Source organism: Mustela nivalis (genome assembly GCF_964662115.1).
Source record: "Mustela nivalis genome assembly, chromosome: X".
In the NCBI taxonomy this organism is placed as follows: Eukaryota; Metazoa; Chordata; class Mammalia; order Carnivora; family Mustelidae; genus Mustela; species Mustela nivalis.
The window spans coordinates 65,944,057-65,967,002 of NC_139040.1; the positions used below are offsets into that span (position 1 = coordinate 65,944,057).

Sequence of the window (22,946 nt, forward strand, 5' to 3'; positions counted from 1 at the left end):
CATCACAATAAATATACTCCTTAATCCCCATCACCTCCATCATCCACTCCCCCATCTCCACCTGCCTTCCTTCTGGTAACAAACAGTTTCCTATAGCTAAAACTCTGTTTCTTGGTTTGAATCACTCTTTTTTCCCCCACTTTGCTAGTTTGTTTTGTTTCTTTCTTAAATTCAACATATGAGTGAAATCAGATAATATTTTCCTTTCTCTGACTGACTTATTTTGCTTAGCATTATACTTTCTAGGTCCATCCATGTCATTGCAAATGCCAAGATTTCATTCTTTTTTTATGGCTCAATAACATTCCTGTGTGTGTGTGTGTGTGTGTGTCCCCCACATCTTCTTTAGCCATTAATCAGTCAGTGGACACTTGGACTGTTTCCATTATTTGGTTATTGTCGATAGTGCTGCTATAAACATCAGGGTACATGTTTCACTTTGAATTAGTATTTCTGTATTCTTTGGATAAATACCTAGTATTGCGGTTGCTAGATCATAAAGTAGTTCTACTTTTAACATTTTGAGGAACCTCCATACTGTCTTCCAGAGTGGCTGCACCAGTTTGGATTCCCACCAACAGTGAATGAGGGTTCCACTTTATCCACATCCTTGCCAGCACTTACTGTTCCTTGTGTTACTCATTTTAACCATTCTCACAGGTGTAAGGTGATATCCCATTGTAGTTTTGAATAGTATTTTCCTGATGGTAAGTGATATTGAGCATCTTTTCATATGTCTGTTAGTCATCTGTATGTCTTCTTTGGAAAAATGTATATTTCTGATTTCTGCCTGTTTGTTATTATATTATTCGTTTTCTAGATGTTGAGTTTTTATAAGTTCTTTATAGATTTTTGGATAGTAACCCTTTATCAGATATGCCATTTGCAAATTTTTTCTCCCATTCCATACGTTGTCTGTTTTGTGGATTATTTCCTCTGCTGTGAAGATTTTTATATTGATATAGTCCCAATAGTTTATTTCAGCTTTCCTTTCCTTGACTCAGGAGACATATCTAGAAAAACATTGCTATGTCAGATGTCAAAGAGGTTACTGTCAGTGTTCTCCTTTAAGAGTTTAATGGTTTCCTGTCTCACATTTAGGTCTTCAGTCCATTTTGAATTTATTTTTGTTTATGTTATAATGAAGAGGCCCAGTTTTATCCTTTTGCATGTTGCTGTCCAGTTTTCGCAACACCATTTGTTGATGAGACTGTCTTTTTCCCATTGGATATTCATTCCTGCTTTGTTGAAGATTGATTGGCCAAATAGTTGTCGGTTCATTTATGGGCTTTCTATTTTGTTCCATTGATCTATGTGTCTATTTCTGTGTCAGTACTATACTGGTTTTGATCACTATGGCTTTGTAATATCGCTTGAAGTCCAGAATGGTGATGCCTCCAGCTTTGTTTTTCTCTTATCAAGTTTGCTTTGGCTATTCAGGGTCTTTTGTGGTTCCACACAAATTTTAGGTTTGTTTGTTCTAACTCTGTGAAAAATGCTGTTGGTATTTTGATAAGGATTGCATTAAATGTGTAGATTGCTTTGGGTAGTATAGACATTTTAACAATATTTGTTCTTTCAATCCATGAGTATGGAATGTGTTTCCACTTCTTTGTGTCATCTTCAATTTCCTTCATTAGTGTTTTATAGTTTTCAGAGTACAGGTCTTTCACCTCTTTGGTTAGATTTATTACTAGGTATGGTGAAGCAGTTTTATTACAGAACCAGAGAATATACATCTGAAACAAACTATAAAAGGCTCTATTTCCTTGGAAACTTCTCTCAGCTTTTAGTCCCCTAAGAGTGAAGAAGACAGATCCAAACACAAGAGAAAATTCAAGTAGTGAAATAAAATGACTAGAAGCCTCTTCAGTGTGTTGAGTCAAATAAAAATGTGATTAGGCCTGTCACATAGAAATCATTATTTTTAAAATGTTAGCTATTATTGTAATCAGAAGAGGCTGGATGCAATGGGACTCTGAGCAAAAGAGACAGACTAACCTTTGCAGATAGTTCCTTCAAAGCCACAAAGGAGCCACTCCATAGTGGAATATGTCTTAATAGGAACCAAGATTTGGGTCTGCCATGTACAGAACTCTCCTCCCTATATAGAGCTAACTGACACCGACACTGACAAATTCTTGGGTTTGGCTACTACTTTTTGAAGATAATACGTAAACTTCCCTTTTGTTATGACAACACAACAATTACCTCAGTCTTGTTACAGTTGAATCCAAGACATCCCACTCCACCCCCAATGAATCCCATTCTGAAGTAATTTCTACTTCAGAATAAGCCTAATTGAACTTGTAAGGCTCCTGGTATCCTTGATTATGTTTAGAAGATATGTAGTATACTTTATGGAAATGTGGGAAGCCCTCAAATATTATAAGCACACATACTCTCCAGGTTTTCTACTTTTTGCCAATCTTCCTCTCTTGTTATTTTTTTTCTAGGTTAGCATCATTTATTAAGTAATCTCAGCTATTGTAGCTGCTTCTTGTCAGCCTGTTCTTAAAATATAAAATGCAGGGCACCTGGGTGGTACAGTTGGTTAAGCACTTGGTTTCCACTCAGGTTGTGATATCAAGGTCGTGAGATCGAGCTCTGCCTTGAGCTCCATGCTCAGCACTGAATCTGCTTAAAGTTCTCTGTCCTTCTCCTTCTGCCCCTCATGATTGTGCATGTTCTTTCTCTCTCTCTCTCAAGTAAATAAATAAATCTTTAAAGAAAAATTCCTCTTGTCCAGGACAGCACACCAGGCAGAGGAATCTTCCAGGCAGCACACCAACAAAACAAGAGACTCTGATGTTGCCAGCTTCAATGATGGTGCCATCCAGAGGGGGAGAAGGTCATGGCACATTCAACTGTAGCTTACAGAGGTTTTGAAAAAGGACCCTTTGGGGGCCCAGCCTGCCTGACATTTCGATGCTGCCAGTGTGGGTTTTGTACTCCATAATGGTGTTGAGAGGTAGGTTAAGCACTCGCCAAATCATTTCCTGGATTTGGACTGTGGTTGCTTGGTCACTGGCAGTCTTACTCCATATTGAATTAATGTCCTTCTGAAACTGGACAGAGACCGCAGCCCCACAGATCTCCTCCCCAGCCATGAACTGTTCTCCAGCATGTCCAGGATAAGATTCTTACAGCAATGAGATGCCAAGCCTTTCTGGAACCAAATAATCCACTTGCCACCATTTTTTTTTTTTTTTGCATCATCTTCCCAAATAGATTTATTTTCTTCTTTGAAGAAATGAAAGTCCTTGTGGCCTGTCAGGTCCCCAGGACCTACCATATGACTGTAAAACCTCCAGAACTGCTCTGCAAAGGCAAAGGGTGCCAATCTGTTTGATATTTTATTCACAACTCTGTAAGCTGGTGAGACATCCTGGGTTCTTCTGGCATATCAGAAAGTATTGCTGTACTGCAGAAGGAGATGCTCTGCTGGTCCAGGGGCAACAGCCTTCGTCTTACTGGTGCCCTGACTCCTGTCTCTTTATGTTTTTTCCTTCTCTGTGCTGTTTACTTCATTCAGATCATGGTCCCCACTGTCATCATATTTCAGTGCACTGAACTTGTTGTTCATCCTCTCACCACTGCCATCACCACTGCCTCACAGAGTGACTTCCACTCTGCTGGGCCCTCTTCTGTTAATTCTTGATAATTTCAGTTTGAGAGGCATTTTCTGACTTTATCTCCAAACACTCCCATTTGGGGGCATGTGACCTCCTCTGGGTTGTGGGGGTCACATCATATACACATGTAGGAAATAATATGAATAATGGGGTGAATCCATCTACTATTCCACTCAGTGAATCTAAGTCTTTGAGTGAATGAGAGTTGAGAGACTTGAATTTGCTCTTCACTTAGGTGATCTCAGTTTCTGTGTGCTTCTCACAGTGTGAGAGTGTGTTCTAGTGTTTAAACACGTATTTTTCATTCAATGGGGACCCTAAACATAAGCCAGCTACTTAATCTGGTGCTCAATTGAAGAAATAGGGATCAGTTCGAATGCTGGCCTTATTGATAGACATTATGTAGTTCCTTCACATGGAGCATTTACAAATGACTTTCAGGGATAATTTTGGCTGTATGTAATTTTACCTAACATTTCGTATGTATGTAATTTTCCCTAAAATGTTTAAACCCATTTAAAACCTCGGTGTAAACTGTAATTTCACTGTACTAACTATAGTCTATTGGTTGAGAAAAATGGCTTTTGTTCCCCCCCCCACCAAAGTGTGTGTTTCAGACAAGCCACTAAAAGGAAGTTTATCATAGAAAAAGAAAAGGCTTGGTCATAGACACCAATCCTCTGAGCACTTGACCAGTGAAATTCCACAGTTGGTGCTTGGAGACAAGGACTGGAGATGGATATTGCATCCTCACATCCCACCATACAACCCAAGATTTCTTTTCTGCTAGTAGAAAAAAAAGTGCCTGGGAAAATCATGAATGGGGTAGTATATTTTCAAATCAAAATCCAGGAAAAAAAGTATGGGTAAGAAATGTATGGGATAAGGAATGGGGGAATATAGATAGATAGATGATAGATAGATAGATAGATAGATAGATAGATAGCCAGGGATATCCAATGGCCCTGTTATACTATCAAGATATATATCCAAAGACTTGGGAAGATTAGAATGTTAGAGTGAATTTATCATTTAAAATCTGTTCACCTACTCTGGAGAACCTACTTTTCACCATGACTGTGAGAAATAAATTTGTAAGGGTAATCCTAGCATCCTTGAAGAACTCTGTGGTCAGTCTCCTGTAGTTCAAAAGTTATAATGTGAACTTCTGCAAACAAACTGGAATATTTAAATGCAATGAGGATAATTGGATCCCAGAGTTGCAGGAGCCAAATAGTGAGACTTACTTACCAAAGACAAGGTGAGCTTGATTGCTGTAATAGAGAGTTGAATGGAAGCATTTATCAGAATAGTCTAATTTGTAGAGACATTTGGCATTTTTTAGTTGATTACCACATCCCTGTAAAAGAAATAGATGAGAAATCTACTAAACTCTTGCTTGATCTGTATAGGTAGGAGAGTTCTAATTTGAGTGAACAATGTCTAACTTGAATCACCAAAATGGAGACTCATTGTCTTTCAGTCAATTCCCAGACTTGAGTCAATTGACAGACCCAGAACCCTTTGAATGATGAGAGGCATATAATTTTAAGGAAGGACCCTGCTATACTGCAAAAAAAAAAAAATTATTGTTAAGTTTTCTCCCAACCTTCCTTAAAAGAACCTATAGCCACTGACCAGGTGATTATGAATTGGGGAAAAAATAATCAAACATTTGGAGGAATACTGGACAGTGTCTCTGAACTGGTACTAATTTAAGGAGACCCGAACCATCATTGTGGCCCACAAATCAGAGCAGGAGCTTATGGGTACCAGGTAATCAATGTAGTTTTCAGCTTGGGTTCATCTCACAGTGGGTCCAGTGGGTTTTCAAACCCATGTTATGGTTATTTCTCTATTCCAGAATGTATAATTGGAATAAAAATACTCAGTGACCAAAAGAATCCACATATTGGTTCCTTGGTTGTGGATTGAGTGCTATTATAGAAGGAAAGGCCAAGTAGAAGCTACTAGAAACACCTCCACCTAAGAAAATAGTAAACCAACAACAATACCACATTCCTGGAGAGATGGCAAAATTAGTAGCACCATCAAGGACTTCAAAGATGCAGGGGTGGTGATTCCCATAACTTCCACTTCCTCATTCACCTTACTTATTTAGCTTGTGCAGAAAACAGATGGAACTTAGAAAGTGACAGATAATTATTGTGAAGTTAACCAGATGATGATTCCAATTGCACCTACCATTCCAGATGTGGTTTTGTTGCTTGGGCAATTAACACATTGTCTGGTACCTGGTATGTAGCTATTGATCTAGCAAATGCTTTCTTCTTGATGGGTGTTAGTGAATACAACCAGAAGTAGTTTGCTTTTCACTGACAAGGCAAACAATACATCTTCACCGTCTTAAGTCAGGAGCATATTAATTCTCCAGCTCTATATTATATTTTAGTCTACAGTGAACTTGATCACATTTTCCTTCCACGAGACATCACACTAGTTCATTACATTGATGACCTTATGCTGATAGGATCTGGTGAGCAAGAAGTAGCAACTACTCTAGACATATTGGTAAGACACATCAGAGAGTGAAAAATGAATCTGACAAAAATTCAGGGGATTTACACCTCAGTAAAATTTTTAGGTATTTAGTGATACAGAACATATTGAGATACCATTTCTAAGGCAAAGCATAAGTTATTGTATCTGGCTCCTACTGCATCCCAAAAAAGAGGAACAATGCCTAATGGACCACTTTAGAATTGAAAGCAACATGAATTGAAATTGAAAGCAACTCTAACCCACTTACTAAGTAATCTGAAAAGCTGATAACTTTGGGTGGGTCTAGAATAAGAGAAGGCTCTACAACAGATTCAGGCTGCTATGAAAGCTGTTTGTTACTTGAGCCATATAAGTCAATTAATCTGATGGTGCTTGAAGTGTCAGTGGCAGGTTGGAGATTTTGGGAAGTGCCTAGAGCTGAACAGCATTGTTGGACCTTAGGATTTTAGAGGAATACCCTAACATTTTCTGTGAAAACTTTCCTTTTGAGAAACAGATTTTGGCTTTCCACTGGGCCTTAGTAAAGATAGAATACTTAACCACAGGCCACCAAGTAATCATGCAATCTAAGCTTCCCATTATTAACTGCCCCAGCAAGCCATAAATTTGGCCATGTTCAGCAGCATCACATTATCAAAAGAAGCAGTATATACAAGACTGGGATCAACCATGCACTGAAGACACAAGTAAGTTACATGAGAATGTAGTTCAAATACCACAAATCCATATATTCATGGGACATGGTCAATGGTTTAATCACATAGTCAAAGACTTGGAAGAAGCATGATTGGAAAATTGGTGACAAGGAGTCAGAACTGTTATGTGGATAGACCTCTCTGAATGGGCAAAGAATATAAGATACTATGCCCCATGTAATGCACATCAAAAGGTAACCCCAGCCAAGGCAGATTTAATAACCATATAGATAAAAATGGCCCTTTTTATGGATATCCCTTAGAAAGCTTCTTAGTAAAACCATATCCTATGGTTAAAGTCAATGCAAAACTACAACCCAATTCAGGCAGGACTACTAATGACCCAGACCCTTCAGGAATAAATCTTTGGGACACCTCACCAGGCAAAGAATTACGATCAACAAAGGGAAAAGGGAATATGGAATGGGTAATAGAAGAAGGTGCTTAGAAACACCAGCTATAACCATGTAACCAGTTACAGAAACAAGATGGCTCTTATGAACATTTTTCCTTGGTAACCTACAGTTTAGTTTCACTATTAGGCTTCTCATTATCATCTCTATCTGCTATAAGAGGAGGTGTTTATGTTTTTAAAGGAGGTTCCAAAGGATTAATATTGGGTGGCAATTTTCCTCAAATATTTCCCAAGTCTTTATTGATGATGGTTTTGGTGGGTATGGAAAATTTTGTAACAGCTATAAACAAGTAGTTATCAATTGGGGTAAAAAAATACTCACATTCAAGGAGAGGTTAGACTTCTCTATGACATCAAATATATTTTTTAAATTTTTTGAAGTATGTCCAAGTTAGAATTTACTAGAATTCTACTTTTGGGGTTGGAAAGGAGACAAATTCTCTCTCATGTATTTAAAATACATATTTTACCCTATTTTGTTCTCAGAGGAGAATATGATAATGTCTGACATTTTCCGATACTACACTGGCAATATGAAATATTTTAAAATGTTAGCTCATTGAAAATCTTATTTATTTATTTTTTATATTTAATTTTATTTTTTTCAGTGTTCCAAGATTCATGGTTTATGCACCACACCTACTGCTCCATGCAATGAGTGCCCTCCTTGATACCAACCACCAGGTTCACCCAACTCCCCACCCTCCTCCCCTCTAAAACCTTCAGTTTGTTTCTCAGAGTCCACAGTCTCTCATGGTTCATCTCCCCCTCGGATTTCCCCAAATTCACTTACTTGTAGAGCATAAGGAATAACACGGAGGACATTGGGAGTTGGAGAGGACAATTTTTTTTTATAAAAATTGATTTAACATTCAATGGCTATGATGTTTACTATGAGTAGCCAGTATTGCAATGGTAGAAACCCACTTCCACTGAATATTATATACAACTGCACTTGTCATTTAAGAGGTTGGGTTAATTTTCAAACTGGTATATTCTCTGATCTTTAGACATATCTTGGCTCAAAAAATATGTGGTATGCGTTACCTTCCTTGTATATATTGATTAGTGGGGACAGGGAGGGCTTAACAGAGTTCTACAGAGAAACAGAACCTATAAGGTGTGTGTGTGTGTCTGTGTGTCTGTGTGTCTGTGTGCATGTGTGCATGTGTATCTGTATGTGTGTGAAGAGAGAGGGAAATTTATTTTTAAAGAATTGGTTCAGGGACACCTGGGTGGCTTAGTTGTTCAAGAGCAGGACTCGTAATTTCAGCTCATCATGATCTCAGGGTCATGGAATCGAGCTCCACCTTGGGTTCTGCACTCCGCACAGAGTCTGCTTGTCCCTCTCCCTCTGCTCCTTTCATAAATAAATAAATAAATAAAATCTTTGGGGGGGGGTAGAATTAATTCACTTAATTGTGGAGGTTTGACAAATCCAAAATCTAAGACTCAGAAAACAGTTGCAGTTTGAGTCCAAAGACAGTCTGCTAGTGGAATTCTTTCTTGCTCATGGGAGGTTGGCCTTTGTTGTATCAAGGCCTGCAACTAATTGGATATGGCCCACCCACATTAAGGAGGGTAATCTGCTTTACCTAAACTCCACTAATTTAAATGTCAATCTCTTCTCAAAAATACACCTGCACAGAGGCACCTGGGTGGCTCAGTGGGCTAAAGCCTCTACCTTCGGCTCAGATCATGATCTCAGGGTCCTGGGATCGAGCCCAGCATCGGGCTCTCTGCTCAGCAGGGAGCCTGCTTCTCCTCTCTCTCTGCCTGCCTCTCTGCCTACTTGTGATCTCTGTCTGTCAAATAAATAAATAAATAATCCTTAAAAAAAATAATACACCTGCACAGAAACATGCAAAATAATGTTTGAGCAAAATCTGGACACTGTGATCTAGACAAATTGACACTTAAATTAACTACCACAAAGAAGGTTCTTGGTAAGATGCCAATTTCTTTCCACCTCAGTTAGTGGGGATTGTTTTGGAGGAGGAGATCATTATGATCAATAAAAAAAAAAAATCAATTGTTGTAAGGGTATATATTGTTAATGGAGTTTATATTTATCATCATCCCAGAGATTAGTAAAAACTATAATTTTAATCTCTGTAATCCAATGGGATTTGTTGATATTGGTTCTGGATTGCATTTTATTTAATTGCACAATTATGAGCATCTTAGTTGTAATATTGGGTACACATTATATCTAGGAATTCTTTAAGTGACACTTGATATATAGTGACATATGGCTCTATTTTCTTGGTGGCACTAGTTAATAATAGTAGATTTCATTTGATTTGAAGTTAAAATTGGTTCACAAGGCTTAGAAGGCACCTATGAGTCACCAGCAATATTATAGAGTCTGGCTTAGCTGGGAGGGTTGTTGCCAGCAGCAGTAGAGATAGAAAATACAGTAGTCATCTCAGTGTTAATGTCTGTGGTCATGTTAGTAGGATTGATCAATCTGAATAACCAACAAAGTCATTCTCATTGTCCTCAGTCTGACCAGGGTTGCATGTTTCCCTGTGGTATGCACATGACATGTTAAGGTGATCCACCAGTGGGTGTGTAAGAAAACTGGTGAGGTTTGGAACTTCTCAAGTAATTGAAGGGCACAGCAAAAGAGTCAGGGTTAAAGTCAGAGGCCATTCACAGCCAGGAATAGTGAATCTGATTGTCCCCTGTATATTATCCAGGGCAATTAGTTCCACCTGCTGGGTGTCAGAAGCAGATTTGTTCCATAGTCCCTTTAACAGAGCAAAGTATATGGGTGGCAGACTAGCATGCCTTACTCTCTCCAGATACTGGTAAGTTGTTTGCTCCACTTACACTGGATGATGAGCAGATACAGGCTGAGAATAATTCCAGAGTCAGTAGTCCACATCAAGTCCTCATCAGGACTGAGAGAGAAACATCTAGACTCTGGATTTTCTATGAGGGAGGAAGGAAAATTTAAAGTATCAGGTGCTATTTTGCTGTAGGCCATAATGTCAGGGTTACCACATCTATGAAAATGGATAATTGTGTTGCATCCATTGTGCTTACATAAAACAGCAGATGTTGCAGCATCTCTGTTGGTGGCCTCCTTATTTGTTGTGAATTTAAATATGTCTTAGTTATGCCATGTGGGGTGGGTTTAATGTAATCAGGACTATGAACAGTATTTTGACCATTTAGGGGACCATTGCCCTCCAGATTCTCTCTATGGTCCTTGTTTTAAAAGCCCATTATGAGGGCACCCGGGTGGCTTGGTTAAGCAGTTGCCTTCAGCTCAGGTCATGATCCCAGGGTCTTAGGAAGGAGCCCCACTCAGTTGGGAGTCTGCTTCTCCCTCTCCCTCTGCCTCTCCCCACCCCCAACTTGTGCACTTACTTTCTCAATCTCTTTCTCTCTCTCTCAAATAAATATTTTTTATTTTGTTCAGTCAGCCACTGTATAGTACATTATTAGTTTTTGATGTAGTATTCACTGATTCATTAGTTGCATGTAACATCCAGTTCTCTTCACAACACATGCCCTCCTCAATACCCATCACCTATTTAACCCATCCCCCGATCTCCCCTCCCCTCTGAAACCAGCAGTTTGTTTCCCAGAGTCCAAAGTCTCTCATGGTTCATCTTCCTTTCTGATTTCTCCCACTTCAGTTTTCCCTCCCTTTCCCTATGGTCCTCCAGACTATTCCTTATGTTCCACATATGACTGAAACCATACAATAATTGTCTTTCTCTGCTTGACTTATTTCACTTAGCATAAAACCCTCCTGTTCCATCCATGTCAATGCAAATGGTGGGTATTCATCTTTTCTGGTGGTTTAACAATATTCCATTGTATATATGTATCACATCTTCTTTATCCATTCATCTGTTGAAGGGCATCATGGCTCTTTTCACAGTTTGGCTATTGCAAACATTGCTACTATGAACATTGGGGTGCAGGTGCCCCTTCAGATCACTACATTTGTAACTTTGTTGTATTTAAATATCCAGTAGTGCAGTTGCTGGGTCGTAAGGTAGCCCTATTTTTAACATCTTGAGGAGCCTCCATACTGTTTTCCAGAGTGACTATGCCAGCTTTCCTTCCCACCAACGGTGTAAGAGATAAATAAAATCTTCAGAAAATAATAAAAAATAAAAGCCCATCATGTTTTTCTATGAAATCTGCTGCCATAGGACAATAGGGTAGGTGAAGGGGCGCCTGGGTAGCTCAGTGGGTTAAAGCCTCTGCCTTCAGCTCGGGTCATGATCCCAGGGTCCTGGGATTGAGCCCCACATCAGTCTCTCTGCTCAGCAGGGAGCCTGCTTCCCTTCCTCTCTCTCTCTGCCTTCCTCTCTGCCTACTTGTGATCTCTGTCTGTCAAATAAATAAATAAATAATCTTTTTTAAAAACAGGGTAAGTGAAAAGCCCAAGCAACGTTATTTTATGATGGCCATTGTTGCATTCCCTTTGTAATGAAGTGCGAGTGTTGGTCTGACTGTGTAACTTTGTAGTGCTCCCAAAGTTCCATTAACCTCTAAGTAACACTAGAAAAGGTTAGTGCCTTACATGGGTTAGCCAATAAAAGGCCTATGTAGATATCTACCATTGTTAAGGCATATTTGATGACTCCTACTGTTATAGAGAAAAGCCCAGTTAAGTTGATTTGTTAGTTCTGATGTGGCCCTTCTCTGTAAATTTTTCCAGTGTTTAGATTTTTGGCATCTGGTATAGTCTTTAGTGGATTTGTGTAACTGCATCTCTACTGTAGTATGTGCATACCCTGTGATATTGAGTCAATACCACTATTACTGGGTCAGTTCCTCTATTAACAAGCCATTTTCATAACCCCATGATACCCAAATCCACTGACCTCTTGAGTGCACACCAATAGAAGGCATAGGGTGGCTAGTCTCAGAGTTCTGGGGACTGTCCATCTTTTAAGAGGCTTACCTATTTTAGAGGCCTGGTTAGTTCATCAATTTGTGTGTTGTATTGTGCCTCCTATGTGTCTTGTTTGGCATGAACTGAGGTATGTTATGCCCAGATGGGCAGAATGGGAGCAAATGTGGCAATTTTTCCCCATATCTCTTTAGCCCAAATGTATTTTCCAGCCATGATTTTGCTGAAGTTCAGATCAAGTATTTAACCCATTAGGAGTCTGTGAAAATAGAACCTTAGGAAAATGTTTGTCAAAGGCAAGCTTTATTAATAGAAGTATTGCATGCAACTCAGCCTGCTACCCTCCTTATGGAAATTGGAGTGTTCGAACAGGGGTCATAGGCTGTGGCTGTCCATTGTCTTGATGCCTTATACCCCAGGCTCACTTCAATGGTAAAGACAGACCATTGTTTTTCTCATTTTGAGAATGTTGGCTGTCCTCCCACCAGTCCCCATTAAGTAAGAGGAGGAGGCATTTCTGGGGGCTTTGGCAAGTTAACCTCAATGGCAGAGTATATGCTAATTCCTCATGGAGTTGTGGCACTCCAGCATCTTGATCATTTAGATGCCATTTCCATTTTAATAAGGAGGCCTAATTAAATTTTACAGGGAGCTTTTTCTTTGCTCAGGGTATAATAGGCATCTCGATCCATAGAGTAATTGGCCCTGCTCCAGTAACAGCTTCAGTTTTACTAAGTGCCTAATATGTTACCAGGGGTTGCCTCTCTACTGGTAAATGCTTTGGGGCTAAGTCTGGGAGCTGCTCATACCAAAAGCGAATGCATAGTAATTTAATTGTTCATTTGGTCCAGAGGCTCCAGGAAGTAAATTTGCAGTGGCCAAAACTTCTCATTAAGTCCTGTCCTCAAAGCATTAATAGAACTATGAAACTAATAGCCTCTTTTATTTTATCTAGTGTCTGTTGTTTTTCATGTCTTCATTGAAAAGTAAAAAAAAAACTTATATAATAAGCAGGGACCAGCCGTGGAGGTATAGGATGTGTTGGCACCAAAATCCAAACATCCCTACCAAATTTTGGTCTTCCTTTACCAATGTGGGAGCTTGAAGTGCTAAATTCTTATCTTTTACCAGATTTGTAACTGTTTCTCTTATAAATTCTAAATATAGCCTTAAAATGTGACAGACTGATAGGCCTTGGTTCTTATGTGGGGCATTTATCCATTCCCTCTCAGTGATATGTTTCCTCACAGTTGTGATGACCTGAGACAGAGTCATAGCCAGGTCAAACGAGAAGGATGTTATTGATACAATGCCAAAGATGAGTTTCTAGTGTAAGAGTGAGTCGAACAATTGGGTCCTAACTGCAAAGATGGTGTTTATTTTCAGGACTATTTAAATACCCTATAGGCAACCTGGAAAAGATATATTATTGACCCTTAAAGGTGAAGGTGAATTGTGGTTAATTCTCTGTGAAATTTTTACAGAATAGAACATGTCAACAGAACTACTAGGTATTTACCCAAAGGATAAAATAATACAGATCTGAAGGGATACACACACCCCAATGCTTATCAAAAATAATGAAATCTTGACATTTGCAATGATGTGGATGGAGCTAGAATATATCATGCTATATGATCTCATTCATATGTGGAATTTAATAAAGAAAACAGGGGAACATATAGGAAGGGGGAAAGAAAAAAAAGGAGAGAGGGAAATGAGCCATAAGTGACTCTTAATAATAAATAACAAACTGAGGGTTGATGGAGGGAGGTTAGGGGGATAGACTGGATGGGTGATGGGTATTAAAGAGGACACTTGTTGTAATGAGCACTGGGCCTAGTATGTAAGTGATGAATCACTGAATTCTACTCCAGAAACTAATATTGCACTGTATGTTAGCTAACAAAATTTAAATTAAAAAATAATAATGCTTTAAAAAAGAATGTCAGCAGAATCTATAACTGTAAACCATTTACCCATGTTGTTTTAAATGCCATTCATTAAGGCAATAATATCTGGTAGAGGCGCTCTAATAAAGGGAATATCTTTGTTAACACTTCATAGTTTATAGTTACCCACTACTCATTAGTTGTAGCTTTTAACAACTAATATTAGAAAACTAAAAGGTGGTAAGGATCAGTACCCCTTCTTTAACTAAGTCAGCTATGAGAAGCCATAATCCTTCAGTCCCTTGCCTTAGTTGGTACTGTGGCACATTTACCACTCATACCAGTAGGGAAAGATTAACTGATTTCTACTGGGTGACACCCACCAATAGCATAAAAGCTTTAGGCTTGTTCCATGAAGTTACCTGCTGACTGGAGATGTCCAGTCTAATAATGGGGGAAAGAGTAGTATTGGGAGGATAAGGAATAAGTAGGACAGAAGAATCTTTTAGCAATAACTGAGCCAATTTTAATAGTTAAGCAACTAATCCCCCCTTTAATCCTCCTCCCAAGCTGGTCACCTCTTGGGTGAGGGGGTCCCTTTAAAACACGAGTGCTTTCATTTATTTCCTGACTTGTTGATTTTAGCCATTCTGACTGGTGTGAGGTGATATCTCATTGTGGTTTTGATTTGTATTTCCCTGATGCCGAGTGATATGGAGCACTTTTTCATGTGTCTGTTGGCCATCTGGATGTCTTCTTTGCAGAAATGTCTGTTCATGTCCTCTGCCCATTTCTTGATTGGATTATTTGTTCGTTGGGTGTTGAGTTTGCTAAGTTCTTTATAGATTCTGGACACTAGTCCTTTATCTGATATGTCGTTTGCAAATATCTTCTCCCATTCTGTCAGTTGTCTTTTGATTTTGTTCACTGTTTCCTTTGCTGTGCAAAAGCTTTTGATCTTGATGAAATCCCAATTGGGAGGGAGACAAACCATAAGTGACTCTTAATCTCACAAAACAAACTGAGGGTTGCTGGGGGGAGGGGGTTTGGGAGAAGGGGGTGGGATTATGGACATTGGGGAGGGTATGTGCTTTGGTGAGTGCTGTGAAGTGTGTAAACCTGGTGATTCACAGACCTGTACCCCTGGGGATAAAAATATATGTTTATAAAAAATAAAAAATTTAAAAAAAAACACGAGTGCTTTCTGGGATTAGGGAGATTTTGATACCCATTTCCAACAAAGCCAGTCAGTGTTGCTTTTTTTGGAAAACAAACCACAGTTAATGCAACAAAAGGGTAATTTTCTGCCAGGTGGCACTTCTGTGACCACTAAATCCCTGAATGTAGAATCAGATCCCTGTCACTGGCAGAGATTAAGAGCCAGTATGGAAGGTAAAGATGAATCCAAAGAGAAAACCTGTGATGGGTTTTAATCTGACTCTAGTATTATAATCGTTGCACTGATTTACCAAAGATGATCACTCAATTTGGGACCCTCTCATCACCTAAGGTGTAGTATAATGTCCCTTGTTCATCTCAGGTTTCCCTTGTTTATCTCAGGTTTCATGTTGAAATAGGGGCCTGATTATAGGTGGTTCATTTGGCCCATGAGGGAGGCAGACTTGCTGCTGACAGTAATTTTGATTTGGATCCAATGGGGTATTATTGGTAGAATTAAGAGTCAACACTTGACTCTGAGTTTGTCTTCCATGAAGACAAACTATTATATCCAGGGCATCTAAGTCCTCTTTAACATTTCAGCATTAACCATCACTGTCAGTGAAGAAGACTTACATTTGTTAGGAGCCCTCCTGAGAAACAACTAGGTGGATTCAGGACTCAATTCAATTTCCTCTGAATTTGCCAAGCCATCATGCCACACACCATGTATTAGCTGATAAGCCCACTTCAACACCATCAACTTGTGGAGGAGATGTTTAGCCTTAGCTAACATTTTCCACTGATATTTGGTATGGGCCTTTATAAAGCCTACCATAGTGTAGGTTGCTTTGAAAGCCATAAAAATACACAATAAGGTATAAATCTGGACCAAGGTCCAAAGCCTCCTCTGAAAGGTCCAAAGCCTCCTCTGAAAGTCACTACAACCATCTGCACAAATTGTGCAGGATCCTTTAGTAGAGATTCCATTATCCTACCTTATACAATGGCAGCCAGTTGCTTAATTCCAGCCTCTGTTAGGGAGAGCTTGCTCCTTGACACGTACATTCTATATACCGAGGCAGCCTCTTTTTTTTTTTTTTTTAATTTAAGGAATCTGTTGGAGAAATTGGGATGACACTAATAAATCAGCAATTATATTTTTCTTGTGATACCTTAGTTCCCACAGATGCTAGAAAGTTCCCTCTATTCTTCCACATTTGTCTCATAGCATGATAGACACCAAATGTATATTTACTATCAGTATAGATTATTTACTTGAAGATTGAAATTTACTTTAAGATCTATGGATAATTTAAAAGTTCATACAAGAAACATGAATTCTACTTCATGGGCTGATCATTTTGGGAGAAGATAAGCCTCAAGAAGTTAATGAGGACTGACTACTACATATGACACTTTTCTACTTATCTGTGTGTTTCTCACACAAGATAAATTGGTGAACAATATTCAGTATTAGGAACAAGAATATCAGACCAAGGTTGAGTATCTACTACAACTGTAAGAGAATCATATTCAGGTATTTGGTCAGGACCTGGCAATAGAGTCGTTGGGCTCAAAAGGTTACACTTTACTAGAATAACATTAGGGTTAGACAATAAAGCTTTTCCATAGCTATTTCCATAGCACTGTGACAGGCGTTATGTCTTATGAACTTATAAAATAGCAGTAGCAGCATGAGATGCATGTAAGTAAATTAATTGTTCCAGAGTCAAAACTGAGTTTTTTCAACTAGAAGACCAAGTGTGATAAGGCTTAAAAATATCCTGGCATCTCCAAATCCAATAACAGAACAGTAAACAATAACCCTATAACCAGAGCCTCGTTTTTTTTTTAAAAAAAGATTGATTTATTTGAGAGAGAGTACACATGCTCATGCAGGGGGTAGAGGCAGATGGAGAGGGAGAAATATTTTTTTTTTTTAGATTTTATTTCTTTGAGGGAGAGCATGTGTATGCAGGAGCTGTGCAGAGGGGCAGATGGAGAGGGAGAAGCAGGCTCTCCACTGAGCAGGGAGCTGGATGCAGGGCTGGATCCCAGGACCCTGGGATCCTGACATGAGCCAAAGGCAGATGCTTAATGACTGAGCTACCCAGGTGCCGTGGGAGAGAAAATCTTAAGCAGACTCCACACTGAGCATGGAGCCCAACATGGGGCTTGATCTCATGACACCGAGATCATGACCTGAACTGAAACCAAGAGTCAGACACTTAACCTACTGCACCACCCAGGTGCCCCTCCTTTGCCCATTTTTTTAATTTTTAACTTTTTATAAACATATATTTTTATCCCCAGGGGTACAGGTCTGTGAATCACCAGGTTTACACACTTCACAGCACTCACCAAAGCACATACCCTCCCCAATGTCCATAACCCCACCCCGTTCTCCCAACCCCCCTCCCCCCAGCAACCCTCAGTTTGTTTTGTGAGATTAAGAGTCACTTATGGTTTTTCTCCCTCCCAATCCCATCTTGTTTCATTTATTCTTCTCCTACCCTAGAGCCTCGTTTTTAAGAAAGTACGCCATTGGCAGCTCCCTTGTTTTCATAATAGATGGAATATTTTGTCAAAATTAGGAACTCTTAATCCTGGCTGAGAAATAGCAGTTGCTTTAAGCTTTTAAAAGATTTCTCACAGGGTAATGTATAGAAGTGTTGAATCACTAAATTGTACACCTGAAACTACTATTATGCTGTATGTTAACTAAATAAAAACTTTTTTAAAAGAATATACTTATCGTAATAACTACTAAGAAACGTATAGAATTGTTGAATCATTATATTGCACTCCTGAAACTGATAAAGCACTATATGTTAATTTTACTTTAATTTAAAAATCCTTAAAGAAAAAAAATTTTAAAAAATTTAAAAAGAAAAAGAAAAAAATACTTCTCTGGCGCACTTGGGTGACTCAGTCAGTTAAGTGTCTATCTTCTGTTCAGGTCATAATCTCAGGGTCCTGGGATAGAGCCCTGCAAAGGGCTCCCTGCTCAACAAGGCGCCTGCTACTCCCTCTCCCTCTTCCTGCCACTCCCTCTCCCTCTGCTTGTCACTCCCTTTCCCTGTGCCCGCCACTCCCTCTGCCTGTCGCTCCCCCTGCTTGTGTGCTCCTCCCCCCCCTTCAAGTAAATAAATAAAGTCTTTAAAAAAACGAAAGACTTCTCTAGCTTCTTTGAACCACAGTAAAGGGTCTAGCACTGCATTGTGTGACAGCTCAATGATATGGTTAGTCTTTTCAGAAAAGGAAGAGACACAATGCCTGTAGTACTCAACCCACCCCTAAAATTAGTGGAGTTGGTTTTTTGTTTTTTGTTTTTTCAGAATAGTTTGCTTCATTTGTAAATGGGCTGACTTTAAGATGGAACTATCTGCTGCCTGTTAACCCATATTAAATGACTTCAGTTTGATAATACTACAATTTATCTAAAGAGGTATTGTGTTCTTCAGTAGCTAAAAGTATTAAGGAATCCAAAGTATCTTCTTTACAGGCATGCCAAGTCTTAGTAGATACCAATAAATCATCCACACATTGAACTAGCATGGGCTACTAAGTCAGGGAAAGTTTTTCAAGTTCTTGAATAGATGTCTAGAGTATATACAGTTGACCCTTGAACAAGGCATGGTTTATGGATTCAAACACCCCCATGCAGTCAAAAATCCACATACAACTTTTGGCTCCTGTAAAACTTCACTACTAATAGCCTACTATTGACCAAAAGCCTTATCAATAACATAAACAGTTGATAAACACATATTTCATATGTTATATATATTATATAATGTATTCTTCCAATAAAGGAAGCTAGGTAAAAGAAAATGTTATCAAAAAATCATAAGGAAGACAAAACACATTTACAGTAGTGTACTGCATCAAAAAAAAAGTTTGTGGATAAGTGAATGGACACAGTTCAAATCCGTGTTGTTCAAGGGTCAACTGCTGACATCCATTGCTACAAGAAAGCCTCCATAGGTAAACACAAAGGGGAACCTTCATTCCTCAGCTGAAAATAAGAAAAGAAATCTAAAAATAAGTCTATTACAGAAAAATATTTAGCTGATGCAGGTATAGAAATTAAGATAGTAACATGGTTGGGAATAACAAGTGTCAGAGGAATGACTACTTTTTCTCAAATCTTATACAAATCTATAATAAATTGAACTTTCATGTTGAATTGTCCTTTCTATCTTTATTTTTTATTATTTTTATTATGTTCAGTTATCCAACATATGGTTAGTTTCTGATGTAGCGTTCAATTATTCATTAGTTGTCCTTTCTTTTTCATAGGTGCGAGGCCTTTTAAAAAAAATTATGCTCTGTCTTTCCAATTCTCTAATTAGGATTTCTAAATTCCTAAATCCTAATTCCTAAAGATGAATTAATTCCTATAATTCAGAGTGTTTTTCCAACATCAAATGAAACTATAACTTTCTCCTGTCCCCCTTTTGTTTCAGAAGGACATATCTAGCAACTCAGGTGTTTTCCCTCCTGAGTACCCCCCAAAAAACTCCATCCAGAGTATAGAATGTAGTAGCTCTTAGTTTATATACCAGGTCCCTTCCCATCAGATTAACAGTCACAATAGGAGACAAGGGAAAGTCACATTCCTCTAACAGATGACTTACTGCAGAGGAAATTTGAAGTAGAATGAACAGACAGAAGATTGCCCAGAGATACCCACAACGTGGATATTTTTATGGGCCAAGTAAAAACAAGAAAGTTCATTAGAAAACATAGAACAACTCAACACCCAAAAACTAAATAATTGAATTTTAAAATGGAGAGAAGACATGAACACACATTTCTCCAAAGAAAACATACAGGTGGCCAACAGACACATGAAAAGATGCTCAACAGCACTCATCATCAGGGACATGCAAATCAAAACTACAGTGAGATACCACCTCACACCTGTCAGAATGGCTAAAATCAAAACCACAAGAAACAACAGGTGTTGGCAAGGATGTGGAGAAAAACTTTGCACTCTTGATGTGAATGCAAACTGGTGCAACCACTATGGAAAAACAGTATAGAGGTTCCTGAAAAAAATCAAAAATAGAACTACCTTACAATCCAGTAATCACACCACTAGGTACTTATTCAAAAAATATAAAAACACTAATTCGAAGGGACACATGCACCCCGACATTTATAGCAGCATTATTTACAGTAGCCAAATTATGGAAGAAGCCCAAATGTCTATCAGTAAGTGAATGGATGGGGCAGCTGGGTGGCTCAGTGGGTTAAGCCTATGCCTTCGGCTCAGGTCATGATCCCAGGGTCCTGGGATCAAGACCCACACCTGGCTCTCTGCTCAGCAGGGAGTCTGTTTCCCCTTCCCCCGCCGGCCCACCTGCCTCTCTGCCTACTTGTGATCTCTGCCTGTCAAATAAATAAATAAAATCTTTTTTAAAAAGTGAATGGATAAAGAAGATAAAGATAAGTATGTGTGTGTATAATATTTTTCAGCATTAAAAGAGAACGAAATCTTGTCATTTGCAACAACATGGGTAGAGCTAGAGAATATAATGTTAAGCAAAATTAGTCACTCAGAGAAAGACAAATAATTATGATTTCACTCATATATGTATATGGAATTTCAGAAACAAAACAAACAAGCAAAGAGAAAAAAGAGAGAGAGAGAAACAAACCAAGACAGTCTCTTAGCTAGAGAGATCAAACTGATGGTTACCAGGGGGGAGTTGGGTGGTGGGATGGGGGAAAATATGTGATGGGGATTAAGGAGTGCACTTCTGATGAATACTAGGTGTTGTATCGAAGTGTTGAATCACTCTACTGTACACCTGAAACTAATATAACACTGTATGTTAGCTACACTGGAATTAAAGTAGATAGATGATAGATAAATGATAGATGGTCAGATAGATATAGATGGATAGTTAGATAGGTACTTCCCTCTGTTTTGGATAGTTGGTTTTGGTTTTTTGAGAATTTCAGAGGTGAAATTAATATTTGAACAGCCCATGTTAGGACATTTGAATAAAGCTGGCACTTTTCTGCCTTCTAAAAGGATGTCATCTCTGATTCCCATAACCATTGGGAATCAACCATCCAAGAGACCATTACCCCCCTTCTCCCAAGTCCCAGGTTGAAGCCTGGAATGAAAAACAAAACAAAAAGACAAAACAAAACAGAGGAAGCAGAAAGAGCAACATTAGGAAAACATTGCAAACATGGAAAAAGAAAAAGAGCTTTCAGTTTCTTAATCTTTTCCTCTAGTATATCAATTCACTTCTTGTGGCTATCCAATTCATTCTTGAGTTTATTTCCTGAGAAGTAGTCATCTCAGTAATACATTTGCTTGGGTGGAACTTTTCTAAAGATTCCTGTAAGTACAGCCATTTGTCTACCTCAAAAAAGTTTTCCTCTGGCCATTAAAATACAGGATACTTATAAGTATCCCCATCCCAAACATGACAGAGTGAATTCAGCCAACACTTTGAGTTTCTCATATTTTTCTACTATTGGAATTAATGGTGAACCAGATCTTGGGATCTTAGAACGTATATTAACTATTTTGCTTAATAGTAACCCAATTAAACTTAGCCAAAATAAAGAGAAACCAGCAAACAGCCAGAATCTCATCTGATCAAGGCGGCCATAAATCCTCTGACAAACTCATTTATGAGAAGGGCTCATTGAAGTAATCCTATCCTTATTGCTAAATTATTGGTTGGGGGGCAGATCAAGACCCAAAGAGAAGCACCAGTTTATATAGAATTAACAGATTTTATCATTGAACAAAGCAAATACCTCGAATGCATGCAGGTACCCAGCAAGTGACTAACAAAATTTAGTGGATTTTCAGCCTCATTTATATGGAATTAAAGCCATACCTGTTACACATCATCCAACTTTTGGTGATCAGTGAAATGATTTTCATTTATTTATTTATTTATTTATTTATTTTTCGGCATAACAGTATTCATTGTTTTTGCACCACACCCAGTGCTCCATTTCAATTTACATCACTTGTTACTTTGGGCTTATTCTGAAGTCTTTTTTTTTTTTTCATAATTCTGCAGGTTTACTATGGCATTCTGTACTTTCATAACTCATTATCAGGCATATTCTGATATTTTGTTTTTCATAATTCCTACAGTTGGTCCTGACAGTGTGCCTAGTACATATAATTAACCACATCCTTAAAGATTCTTTAGTAAGATTAGATTAAATTCAGTTTTCCACAAAACATGTATTTTTAATGGGTGCATGATAGTCTATCACATGGCCTTGCTAAAATTTAATATCATTTTCCTCCTGTTGGATATTTATATGATTTAAAGTATTTTACCATTGTAAACACACCATGACAAATATCCTTATGCATAAAACATGATACAAATTTTAAATATTTTCTTTAGGTTATCTAGAAGTGAATACTCATGAAAATGAGTATTTTTAAGCTTTAGAACCACTTTCAGGGAAAAAAAAATATTAATATATGCTCCCAAAGGCAGTGAATTAGAGGGCTTATCCCACCAAAGATATGCATATATTTTTGTTGCAGAAAAGGAAAAGACTGGTAAAACTTTTTATTTCAATTCAATAAGCTAACATATACTACATCATTAGTTCAGATGTAGAGTTTAGTAATTCATCAGTTGCATATAACACCCAGTGATCATCACATCATGTGACCTCCTTAATGCCCATCACCAGGTACCCCACCCCCACACCGCCCCCGCTCCCGTAACCTTCAGTTTG

General features: G+C 38.4%; 1 protein-coding gene and 1 pseudogene across 2 annotated transcripts in view; one reads left to right on the forward strand and one right to left on the reverse strand.

The window, feature by feature from the left end:
* Positions 1 to 22,946, forward strand: part of ZDHHC15 (zDHHC palmitoyltransferase 15) — a 1,212,570-nt gene that overhangs the window by 1,175,385 nt on the left and 14,239 nt on the right. The gene's annotated exons all lie outside the window — the stretch shown is intronic.
* On the reverse strand, positions 2,853 to 3,586 carry LOC309855991 (eukaryotic translation initiation factor 4E type 2 pseudogene; annotated as a pseudogene). The gene has a single exon. The product of its transcript is annotated as a eukaryotic translation initiation factor 4E type 2 pseudogene (transcript).